Raw genomic sequence first — 13801 nt, 5'->3', positions numbered from 1 at the left:
GTGATGAGCATCATGCTGTACTCAGAATTGCTTCCCTTGGCTGATAATGAAAGCTTTTTTTCAAAGCCAAGCTTGACTGCCTGACTCTTCCTTTACAATGAGCTTTCTCCGTGGATGCTTCTCAGGGGATTTATACAAGAGAGTTCTGGAGCAGGCTGCTAGACATATAGAGATGTGTCTGATTCTCACACATAGAAAGAGTGTTGACTAAAGTCATGAAATGCCCCCTTCTCTCTGCCCCTCCCAAGCTTCTGAAAACTGGTTTTGTCCTCTAAGAGAACATTTTAAAATGTAAGATAAACTATAGATTAATTGTTTTTTGCCTTTTAATTGAAATAAAAGAGTAATTCCAGTGCTACTACTTGATACCACAGGAGAGTAAATGTAGGTGCACAGATGTGAAGTACATATATATTTAAAATTGAATGGGAAAAGTAAATGGTCATTGGGCTTCCTTGTCATCTAAAGCAGTAAGTCAGCAAGAAACATGAGGATTTATTTATTCAACAACTTTATGATAGTTTAGGAATCTCCTTAATTTCATAGTGTTTATTATATGGCTGTTATTTCTGATTATCCATTATGCATAATATTAAGCTCCTAAAAAGGAAATAAAAAAGAAAGAAGGGATGAAAACAATTGTTTACCTGCAGTCAATCTGAAGAAAGAAAACAACTTAAGTAAAGTTGTGGTCAATCAGAAAAAGACAAGACAGACTGAATTTTATGGTTCAAGAAAGGGAGTATACCAGTGTTTTGGGTATGTAAATAATTATTCTAATATCCAGGGACCTAAGTGAGGTTGCCTGACATTGTCTTATGAAGGTATATGTATCAAAAGCACTGTAGGCCTTCAATAATTATTTGCTAGTTGAAAGTATCTGAAAATTACTGTATAAAAGTAAATGGTAGTAAAATAATGAAATTTTTGAAATTATGTTTTTAGACATTTCTGAATATAAACTGTTCCTAGTTTCATATTTTTAAAACACTGAAGACTATAAAACAACTTTCTCAAAAACATTTTCTGCTGTGTAAGCACATGTCTTTCACTTAATGATTCAATTATTGATAAATTACCTCAATGATAAACTGCTTCATTTTGTTAATCTTGAATTGAGCAAAAAAGAAGATGTAATTGATGCAAATCATTGTAATTTGCCATTGTTTCCTCAAAGGATCATCTCCAAGTATTCTCAGAAATACCTAATTAGCTTTTATTTAATATGAGCACATGCAGAATATACATGGGATAAATTACTACTTATTGAAACTCAAATATTTCTAATTATTCATTTAATAAAATATTGAGAGTTTTAAAAATTATTTATTATAAATACTTAGAAAGTATGAACCTAGGCCTTACTATTGCATTGCAAGTCTTGTTTATATGGCAAATTGGAAAATTATTTAGGTAACTATAAAAAGCTTACTGTATCTAGGATTACCAAGGAAGGTAGAGTTTATTTGCTGAATTGCCTGATTTTTATGTAATGACATAAAACATTATGTGGATACAATATTATAATGACCAAACAGAGTGAAACTATCCAACTACACATAACTATATATAAGAGTGGCAGAATTGTAAAGTAAATAAAATCATGATTCTAAGAGTAAGACAACCTGGATTCAAGGTATGCTTTGCCATCTCATCAATACTGTGAACAAAATTATTTCATTTCTCAAAGACTCATTCCTGACTGTAAAGTGTGGATAATAATAGCATTCTCTCAATGGTGTTTTTACTAGTCTGTTCAGGTTGTCCTAACAGCATACCAGAGAGTTGGTGACTTAAACACAGAAATTTGTTTTCTCATAATTCTGAAGGCTGGAAGCCCATAATCAAGGTGAAAGGTGATCTGGTTTCTGGTTAAAGCACTCTTCCTGGATTGCAGATGGCCATTTTCTCACCCTGTCCTCAAATGGCCTTTCATATGTGCACAGGCACTCCTGGTGTCTCCTCTTCTTCTTATAAAGACATTGTTGTTGTCCTTATTCTAAGGACATTGACCTATTCAGTAACTAGCTCATGTCCAACTCTTTGCCACCCCATGAACTGCAGCATGCCAGACTTCCCTGTCCTTCACTGTCTAACGGAGTTTGCTCAAACTCAAGTCCATTGAATCAGTGATGCCATCCAATCATCTCATCCTCTATTATGCCCTTCTCCAGCCTTCAATCTTTCCAGCATCAGGGTCTTTTCTAATGAGTTGGCTTTTCTCATCAGGTGGCCTAAGTATTGGAGCTTCAGCTTCAGCATCAGTCCTTCCAATGAATATTCAGGGTTGATTTCCTTTAGGATGGACTGGTTTGTTCTCCTTGCAGTCCAAGGGACTCCCAAGAGTCTTCTCCAGCACCACACACAGTTCAAAGAAATTAATTCTTTGATGCTCAGCCTTCTTTATGGTCCACTCTCACATTCATATATGACTACTGGAAAAATCATTGCTTTAAATATATGGGTCTTCATCAGCAGAGGAATGTTTCTGTTTTTTAATATGCTGTCAAGTTTTGTCACAGCTTTCCTTCCAAGGAGCAAGCATATTTTAATCTTATTACTTTGTTCATTATCTGCAGTGATTTTTGGAGCCCAAGAAAATAAAATCTATCACTGTTTACACTTTTTCCCCTTCTTCATGCCATGAAGTGATGGGAGCAGCTACCATGATCTTAGTTTTTTGAATGTTGAGTTTTAAGCCAGCTTTTTCACTCTCCTCTTTCACCATCATCAAGAGAGTTTTTAGTTCCTCTACTCTTTCTGCCATTAGAGTGGTATATCTGCGTATCTGAGGTTGTTGATATTTCTCCTGGAAATCTTGATTCCACCTTGTGATTCATCCACCCCACCATTTTGCATGATGTACTCTGCATATAAGTTAAATAAGTAGGGTAACATTATACAGCTTTCTCATATTCCTTTCCCCATTTTGAACCAGTCCATCATTTCATGTCTGGTTCTAACCGTTCCTTCGTGATGCATACAGGTTTCTCAGGAGACAGGTAAGGTAGTTGATATTCCTGTCTCTTTAAGAATTTTCCACAGTTTGTATAAGGATATCAGTTCAGTTCAGTTCAGTCATTCAGTTGTGTCCGACTCTTTGCGACCCCATGAATTGCAGCATGGCAGGCCTCCCTGTCCATCACCAACTCCTGGAGTTCACTCAAACTCACATCCATCGAGTCGATGATGCCATCCAGCCATCTCATCCTCTGTCGTCCCCTTTTCCTCCTGCCCTCAATCCCTCTCAGCATCAGAGTTTTTTCCAGTGAGTCAACTCTTCACATGAGGTGGCCAAAGTACTGGAGTTTCAGCTTTAGCATCAGTCATTCCAAAGAAATCCCAGGGCTGATCTTTAGAATGGACTGGTTGGATCTCCTTGCAATCCAAGGGACTCTCGAGAGTCTCCTCCAACACCACAGTTGAAAAGCATTAATTCTTCAGTGCTCAGCTTTCTTCACAGTTCAATTCTCACATCCATGCATGACTACTGGAAAACCATAGCCTTGACTAAATGGACCTTTGTTGGCAAAGTATTGTCTCTGCTTTTGAATATGCTATCTAGGTTGGTCATAACTTTCCTTCCAAGGAGTAAGCGTCTTTTAATTTCATGGCTGCAGTCACCATCTGCAGTGATTTTGGAGCCCCCCAAAATAAAGTTGACACTGTTCCCACTGTTTCCCCATCTATTTCCCATGAAGTGATGGGACCAGATGCCATGATCTTCGTTTTCTGAATGTTGAGCTTTAAGCCAACTTTTTCACTCTCCACTTTCACTTTCCTCAAGAGGCTTTTTAGTTCCTCTTCACTTTCTGCCATAAGGGCGGTGTCATCTGCATATCTGAGGTTATTAATATTTCTCCCGGCAATCTTGATTCCAGCTTGTGCTTCTTCCAGCCCAGCATTTCTCATGATGTATTCTGCATATAAATTAAATAAGCAGGGTGACAACATACAGGCTTGACATACTCCTTTTCCTATTTGGAACCAGTCTGTTGTTCCATTTTCAGTTCTAACCGTTGCTTCTTGACCTGCATATAGGTTTGTCAAGAGGCATATTAGGTGGTCTTGTATTCCCATCTCTTTCAGAATTTTCCACAGTTTATTGTGATCCACACAGTCAAAGGCTTTTATAAGCCTATTTAAATAGAGTCCCTTTAATTACCTTCTTAAAGGCTCTATCTTCAAAGATAGTCACATAGCATTTAAGGTGTAAATTAGTGAATTTGAAGAGGACTCAGTTTAACATGTTGTAATAATGAAATGATATCATGTGATGAAAGTGCCTGTTGTCTATTGATGATGTTTAGTCACCGAGTTGCGTCTAATTCTTTTGCAACCCCATGTACTTACTGAAGCCTACCAGGCTCTGTCCATGGGATTTTCCAGGCAAGAATACTGGAGTAGATTGCCATTTCCTTCTCTAGGGGATCTTCCCGATCCAGGAATCAAACCCATGTCTCATGCATTGCAGACAGGTTGCTTTACCACTGAGCCACTGGGGAAGTCTTGATGAAATGATATCATGTAATGGAAAGTACTTACTACATATTAAAAACTCAAAAGTGTTAACTGTCATAGTTTAATGTCATTACCTAAGAGTAAAGCTCTAATCTCTCTGATCTGGAAACTTGCCTAGTAGATTATACAGGTGGCTGAAGAACCCACTGCCCCTCTTACCTCACCTTCTCTACATCTCCTCAGTTATTAGAGCTTATTTCCAAGAAGTTGAACAAAATCTTGGTCTTTTCCCTGCGAATGTATTTTGGTCTCTTCTCTCTAGTTCCCATAATCAGAATTTTCAAATCTGTCCCCACAATTCCCCAGATCACAAGCTTTTGCAGAAACAAAGAGTAATATAGCAAAAATGAAATAAAACAAAACCAAAATGAAAAAAAAAAAAAAAGACACAAAGGTTTGGGTATGCTGACTGTGATATACATATATCACACATACAAACACAAACCCACTAATTATGGCTAATGTGTACAAATGAAATATGCATTTTCCAAAAAAGGCAAATTTGCATTATTGAAAATCCTTTATGTTTCATATCGAGTTTTGCACAGTTTTTATAGCTGACCCTTCACGCATCCATACCCCCTTCTGACTCCTGGACTGCTTTTATTGTTCATTAAGAATACCAATTATATGACAGTTCTGGATTTTAAATCATTTTATGCAAATGTTGCCTACACATGTAAGTTTATTAATAAACAATATGTGCTTCATTTTCAATTTCATTAATATTTTACATCTAAAATTGCAGTTATAGCAAGTTTGCTGAAAAAGACTTTCTGGCTAGAATTTAAATGAAAGAACAAAGAAAGCCATTTAGCACATTGACTTTAGAAGGCTTCAGAAAAGATTGTATTTTTAGAATAGATATGGAAAACACATTCTATATCTGGAAAAAAAAATCTTATAATCACTTGTGTATTTTACTTCAAAACTGCCAAAATAATGAATTAAGCTTATTCATAAAAGAAAATTTTGCATCATGCTCATATTAATAAAATAATTGCATTTACATAAAAATTAACATGATACATTTAAGAAAATCATGAAACTGTGCTTCAGATATGGTCAATAATATTTTCCTCAATTTTAGAAATAATGAATTTAAGTGTTATAAATTAAATCTGACATAAATCCTCAAATAACTATTTCAGTTTTTATCAATTTAGAAATGTAACATATTGATTTTACCTCATACTTGTATAGTTTTACAAAATTACAGTGTGTCTAATCATCACAGTAAAGAATGATTGAGCACCTACATAAAGATAAAGCTTAAGAGAAGACACTGTTCTCTAGGAGTATAAATATTTCATTGCCTACTGTTTGGGCCTCAATGGATTGGGTGATGTTTACCTACATTGGTGAGGGTGAATTTCTTTATTCAGTCTGCTGAGACAAATGTTAATCTCTTACAGAAACACCCTCACAAACATACCCCAGAAATAATGTTTTATTGCCTATCTGGGCATCTGTTAGGCAGTCAAGTTGATATATGAAATTAAGTATCATACTCAGCTAATTTAAGACTTAAGAATTGAGTGAAACTTAGACATTATTCATTAGACAAACAAATTATAACAATAAATCTATGTGATTTTGCTCTTCTAATGTTCTAGGTAGTGCTTTAAATGCTTTATATATTCTCTTAACTTGCTGGGAGATGAATGCTGTTCTTGTTCAAGGACACCCAGCTACTGGGTGTGGAGCATGGATCTGCAGTGACACAGTGGGTCTGCACAGCTGGAGGTCTTGATCATGGTGTTTTACTGACTATTATGTTATAGTTATATGCATGCTATAGGCAAAAGTCTCCTCTAGTCACCATAGTAGATGAGAAATAGGTAAACTGTAGTGCTGCTTCTTAAGACATGACTTATAAGTTCTTAATTGTAATACCATGTAAAAGGATTGAGCACTGATTAAAGTTCAAAGTGCTATGGAGGTGTAGAAGAAAATTTCTGCCAGAAGGATAGGAAATGTTTTCTTAAGGAAGTTTATGCATTAGCTAGGTCTTGAAAATGTGATCTCATGATTGTCTTGATTATTTCTTCCATTTTACCATTCCTTTCTGTATAACTGTGTATACTTGTCATTTAATATATGACTTTGTGGTCTTTCTAGAGTACATGAAGTGAATCAGCCTACCCTAATGATGTTGGGCCTGCTTATATGTTTAACTTTGGCCAGTGGAATGCTATTGAATATTATATGAACTGGTATGATTATGTTTGGCTTCTTGAGCTGCTGTAATCACCATGAGAAAAACATGTCCAATTAGACAGAGTCCCCCAAATGAGAAAAGTGGAGCAGTCCTGAAACCAGTCTGCAGCATGGTACCAAATCCTCCTGAACCACAAATACATGTTCCTTGTAGTAAGGTACTGAGATTTTGAACTTGCTGTTATGTAGCAAAAGTTAATACATATTTTAAGAGATCAAGTGGGAAGAGAAACAGAGCCTTTGATTGGATATGATATATAATTAAAGATATAGAGTTGCTCAAAAGATTAAGAGAATAAATATTGAATGCAATACCAAAGAACTGAAATAAAATCTTCATGGAAAGTATAAATGTTGGTAAAGTTACATTGCTCCATTACTATACAAAAGTGTGATCTTTACCAGGGTGGACTCTTACTCTTTGAGATCCTTGTTATTCATTTGATATATTCTTAGTGCTGATGTTAACATCTTTGCTAACACCTGGGGAAAGTTTGCCCATGAATTAAATCAATGAAGAGGAAAGCTAAATAAGAAATGCAAAAGAAGAATCTTGGTAATAGGTGTCTGGATTTAAATTTGCCTGAAGGAAAATGCAGTGCTTGGAATTTTCTGTTACATTAGTTTATGCTATTTTAAAAAATCATATTTTTTCATACTTGGAGTTGGATTTCAACTGGCTTGCATTTTATCCCTTATAACTTAAAGTTGGAAGAGTTGTTATTAACATACAGCATTAGATGAATAGTGCAACTGAAAGGGAAGAGGATGAGGGATGTAATAGTGTGGAGCTAGAACAGACATGGCAATTTATTGGATTTAGAGAAAAGAAAAATGTGGAAGAAGTAAAGATGATTCTGAAGTTTCAATTCTGGAGAGGGGGCATGATGGCACTATCAAACTAAAACAGCAAACAAAATAATGAAAGTAGCTTATGGTATGTTCTGTTATCTGTGCTGGATCTGAGAAATTAGTTGGGTAATTATAGCATGATGACTAGAAGCTGTCCCTAAATTTTTTGGCACCAGGGGCTGGTATCATGGAAGACAATTATTCCATGGTCTGGGGGTGGGGGTGGGGAACAGATTCAGGATGATATCATTGCATTATATTTATTGTACATTTTATTTCTAATCTAATGCTGCTGATAGCCCAGAGGTTGGGGACCCCTGGACTATAGGGTACTCGAACTTGTGATTATAGTTCAAATGAGAGGTTTATTGGGCACTATTTATTTTAAGTAATCAACAGAGTCACAGGGGAAGTCATGAAAGATTATCACTTAAGAAGAGTTTACCCCAAGAGTCCATGACTAAACTGGTAAAATATTTATACTTAAGGGAGGGTAGAGGGGAAAAAAAAAAAAAAAAAGCCCTACTAACAGAGACAGAGGGGTAACTTAGAATAGACACAAAAATAACCAGAAGAAAGGAACTTAGCATTTATTGAGAACTGAATATAATGTTTTCAAGCATTTCCCATGTTATTTCATTTCTGTCAAAGCCCTGTGAGAAAGGCATTACTATCAGCATTTTACTGTTGAGTGAACTCAAACTTGGCAAGATTTAAGAAAATTGGCCAAGATCCCAAAGCCAGGAAAGGCAAAGCTGGGATTCAAACACAAATCCATTTGATTCCAAAACTCACGCTCTTTCTTCCACTTTTTGCTGTTCCCTCACCAAAGGAGGGAGAAGGCAATGGCACCCCACTCCAATACTCTTGCCTGGAAAATCCCATGGACGGAGGAGCCTGGTGGCCTGCAGTCCATGGGGTCGCTAAGAGTCAGACACGACTGAGTAACTTCACTTTGACTTTTCACTTTCATGCATTAGAGAAGGAAATGGCAACCCACTCCAGTGTTCTTGCCTGGAGAATCCCAGGGATGGGGGAGCCTGGTGGGCTGCCGTCTATGGGGTCGCACAGAGTCAGACACGACTAAAGCGACTTAGCAGCAGCAGCAGCAGCAGCAGCACCAAAGGAATGTGCTGCTATCAAAGCACAATGAAAAATAAATTGCCAATCAAAGCCAATGAAAAATAAATTACCAGAAAGGGTGCAAGGCAAAATGTTGGCAAAAGCATTAATAGGATACAGATTAATCTCAGATCAACTAATTCTCTTATTATTTTTCAGATAGAGCAAGGGGAGTTAAATGATTTTCCCATAATTGCACAGTTGGCTAGCATGAGAGGCTTCCCTTGTGGCTAGATGGTAAAGAGTCCGCCTGCAATAGAGGTGACCCGGGTTCAATGCCAGGATTGGGAAGATCCCCTGGAGGAGGGCATGGCAACCCACTCCAGTATTCTTGTCTGGAGAATCCCATGGACAGAGGAGCCTGGAGGGCTACAGGCCATGGGGTCGCAGAGAGTCAGACATGACTGAGTGACTAACACACGCATTAGCGTTAGAACTAGAAAGAGCTCTCAAGATTCCTTATTGCTACTATGATGCAACTGTCCAGCAACACATTCTTCCCTTTGTGTCTACTGGGAATCACGATACAACTTTAGTAGTGTCTCACAGACTATTAGGTGTATGTGCAACATCTCCAGGGTTGATCTTCACCTTTTATCTCCAGTTCAGTTGAGTTCAGTCGCTCAGTCATGTCCAACTCTGTGACCCCATGAACTGCAGCACGCCAAGCCTCCCTGTCCATCACCAACTCCTGGAGTCCACCCAAACCCATGTCCATTGAGTCGGTAATACCATCCAACCATCTCATTCTCTGTTGTCCCCTTCTCCTCCTGCCCTCAATCTTTCCCAGCATCAGGGTCTTTTCAGATGAGTCAGCTCTTTGCATCAGGTGGCCAAAGTATTGGAGTTTCAGCTTCAATGTCAGTCCTTCCAATGAACACCCAGGATTGATCTCCTTTAGGATGGACTGGTTGGATCTCCTTTTATCTTAATTTTTTAAAAATCAAATTAAGAGTATCTCATGCAATGAGGAGTTAAGATTATATAGTATAGTGAAAGCATGAATTTCATTATTGAGTTCAGGTAAAATCTAACTGGCCTCTATATTCTACTTCTGTTCACCTGACCCATAGTTAAGACTTGTTGGGTGCGTTTCCGACTCTGCTACCATATGGACTGTAGCCCCCCCAGGCCCCTCTGTCCATAGGATTCTCCAGGAAAAAATGCTGCAGTGGGTTGCCATGCCTACCTCCAGGGGATCTTCCCGACCCAGGAATCAAACCTGCATTTTCTGTGTCTCCTGCATTGCAGGACGATTCTTTACCACTGAGCCACTGGGAAAGCCTTCTTAACTAATGATGAATAATAGATTTTTTCTCCAGTATTATATCTTACTAATGTTCTGTCTGCCAATGCAGGAGACAGAAGAGACAAGAGTTTGATCCCAGGGTTGGGAGAACCCCTGGAGGAGGACATGTAACCCACTGCAGTATTCTTGCCTGGAAAATCCGATGGACAGAAGACCTGGAGGGCTACAGGCCATGGGGTTGCAGAGTCAGACATGACTGAAGTGACTTAGCACAGTGCTCAGTTTGACTATAGACATACCAAAAAATGTAATCACACTTTCAATGTTAATAGCTCTGAAGGAAATAAAAAGAAGTACATGAATAGAGAGAGAGGCATAGTGATGATGAAGATAGATGGAATTTATAGAGGGGTAACAGAAGGCCACTCTGAGTTCTGAATGCTTAGAAGGAGCCATCCATGAGAGAAGATTCCTAGACAGATGGCACAGCCAGGGAAAAAACACAGTGTAATACTATTATAGTTGTTTGGGGTTTTGGTTCACTAGCTTCTTTCTTCAGAGAGGATACAGTCCAGGTTAAATGCATCCATAACTTTTTTCACCTTTATCAAGAAGGTAGAAATGCTCATCTTGTTACCAGGTGCATTTTTTGAAGAAAAGGATTTTAAGTCCGTTATTGCCTATGGTCCTCTGACTTTTCAGGCCATGGTTCACATGATCAGTATCTACAGGTTAGGAAAATAAATCACAGCTGTAAGGATAATTAAGTCATAACATGAAACCTTATTGGTTTTCTTTACTGGCAGATTAGATAGTGAGAAAATGAATGACTATTTTAAAAATATCCTTTTCTAATTGTCAAGACAATATGCCTAAATCAGTGGGTCTCAAATTTATTACAAACTGGCCCCTTTCACAAAATACTTACCATGTCTCTCCAGAACAAGCAATTGATTCTATAGGTCAGAGGTGGATCTGAATATATTTTTAAAAGCTTTGTAGGTAATTCTGATACTTATCAATAGTTTGTGATTGCTAGTTTATGGTTCAAAAAATATCATTGGTACCCTCCCTAATGTCCATGATATCAGTAATCTTTTATATAGAATGTTGTATAACAAAATTCCCTAGATTTGAATGACTCAAAGCAATAAGCCTAATTTCTCATGAGTCTGAAACTGGGTGATTAAAGCTGAGTTTTATGGGATGGTTCTTTTGATCCCATCTGGGTTCATTCACAAATCAGGCCCTCAGCTGACTATATTCTAAAGTAATGAAAATGACTGAGCCATGTCACTTTCATTCTCTAGTAGGCTAGCCTGGACAAGCCAGGAAGGCAAAGAAGCAAGAGAATGAACAGAAAAAGGACAGTACTTTTCCAAACTTCCATTTGCATTAAGTTTGCTAACATATCATTGGCCAAATAAGTCACATGGCCAAGCCAGAATGTGAGGTCACTGTGAGATTACAAAACATTGGGAGGATAAGAAAAGAATTGGGACATTAGTATCATTAATATATTACATCCTGCATGTATGCATGTTAAGTTGCTTTAGTCACGTCCAACTCTTTGCAAATAAATGGACTGTAGCCCACCAGGATCCTCTGTCCATGGGATTCTCCAGGCAAGAAAAATGGAGTGGGTTGCTATGCCCTCCTCCACAGGATCTTCCCAACTCGGATCTAACCCGTGTCTCTTATGTCTCCTGCATTGGCAGGTGGATTCTTTACTGCTAGCAGCACTGGGAAGACCCATATTACATCCTGCTGCTGCTGCTGCTGCTAAGTCGCTTCAGTCGTGTCCGACTCTGTGCGACCCCAGAGATGGCAGCCCACCAGGCTCCCCAGTCCCTGGGATTCTCCAGTCAAGAACACTGTAGTGAGTTGCCATTTCCTTCCCCAATGCATGAAAGTGAAAAGTGAAAGTGAAGTCGCTCAGTTGTGTCCGACTCCTAGCGACCTCATGGATTGCAGCCCACCAGGCCCCTCCGTCAATGGGATTTTCCAGGCAAGAGTACTGGAGTGGGTTGCCATTGCCTTCTCCTACATATCCACAACTCTACCAATACCAGAGCATATTCTCCTTTAGGCTTTCACTGCTACCCTACCTCCTACGCTGACTTGGATTCTACAGCTAGATAGACACAGTAAATTAAGCTGGTTAGGCAGTAAATGAGATATCATCTCATTTCTCAGCATAGCAGATTTGATCTAGAAGGTTTGATCTTGTTGTTTAGAGAGATACTAGCCATTGGATCATTGTGAATGACAAAAATTTTCCTCAATAACCTTTTTTTTTTTTTCTAATTTTATTTTATTTTTAAACTTTACATAATTGTATTAGTTTTGCCAAATATCAAAATGAATCCGCCACAGGTATTCATGTGTTCCCCATCCCGAACCCTCCTCCCTCCTCCCTCCCCATACCATCCCTCTGGGCCGTCCCAGTGCACCAGCCCCAAGCATCCAGCATCGTGCATCGAACCTGGACTGGCAACTCGTTTCCTACATAACCTTTCTTGCTTCCTTTGCTTCTAGATTCTCGGTCTTGACTCCTCATTCCTTCTTTGAACCTTCTCTTCATTTGATACCTGAATTGACAATCTGTTCCTTTGCTTATTCAGAAATAATCTGTTACATTAGCCCTACTGACATAATTCAGATTTCAGGTTCTAATTATAAAGAGTTGCTGCAACATCTTACTATTTAAGATGTACAAATATCCATTGATTTATAAATTGTCTGCTGAGCACACAAATCTCTTTGTGTAAAGCCTCATATGGTATGAGTATTGGAGTGATACCAACAAAGGCAGAGCAAATATATTACCCCTACTCAGACTTTGATTACTGAGTGAAGATTATTGATACACAGGAAGAGTTTAGGTTTCATCTGGGGTACTGATGCCAATGACTGCAGGAATTTTTACCATGGGTATTGGCTTTCCCTGCTACTGGAAGGAATACTGGGGTCCAAAAGAGCTTTTTGAAAATTTTCATGCCAAAGCTCTTGGGTTCTTACACGTTTCTGAGCTTAGTTGTGATATTTTCTAATCATTTCTGTGATCAGCTTGAAGCTAAGAATATAGATTAAAACATTGATTATTTCTTCTGAGAATTTAGCGAACCTCCAAAATTTTGAAAACTTTTTCTCACAGATTGATTTTTTTCCATTAAGCTATTCACATCTCCCATAATTCCTAAATAGAAATTCTAGAGCTTCAAGATAATCATATCATGTCTACTGCAATCAGAATATCCTGGGTAAAAAGTGACAGCCATATAGAATTTTTTTTTTAAGATATTAACTTGTATGTTAAATGTTGAGGCAAAAATGCTGAACTATTATAAATTATTGGCTAAGAAGGATAATATAGTGTCTTTCTAAAATGACATGTTGATGTATTTGGGAGAATAAAGTGAGAATAAGGTGAATTTTTTTTCCAGACTTTGTCTGAGGAGGACAGTTGATACATAGAATCCACCCTAATTTTTTAATAGGAAAACTATTTTCACATTCTTAGAATGTTGTGCAAGTCATTATCCCTAATGACTTAACCAGCTGCTCTGCTCAACTATATTTCTCTGTATGAAAACTTGATGATTAATGTGACTAATGTAATGGTACAAGTACCACTTACCTACTTTTAAGTTAAATAACTAAATTCTCCATTCAAATGCACTGGGATTACAATATTTCCACATTAGCTTACACACTCCAGTGTTTCTATCCAAAGGATTTCTTTAGAGATCTCTGATTAACTACATTATCCTCAAAAAGTTTAAGCAGTTTTTTTTATTAACTGTTTTTTTTAATAGCACCCAGGAGTGTTGGAAA

Source organism: Bos grunniens, chromosome 6, assembly GCF_055505025.1.
Source record: "Bos grunniens cultivar Pamir isolate PY7600 chromosome 6, Bosgru_T2T1.0, whole genome shotgun sequence".
In the NCBI taxonomy this organism is placed as follows: domain Eukaryota; kingdom Metazoa; phylum Chordata; class Mammalia; order Artiodactyla; family Bovidae; genus Bos; species Bos grunniens.
The sequence above is the reverse complement of the archived record's forward strand: the minus strand, read 5'-3'. Positions refer to the sequence as shown.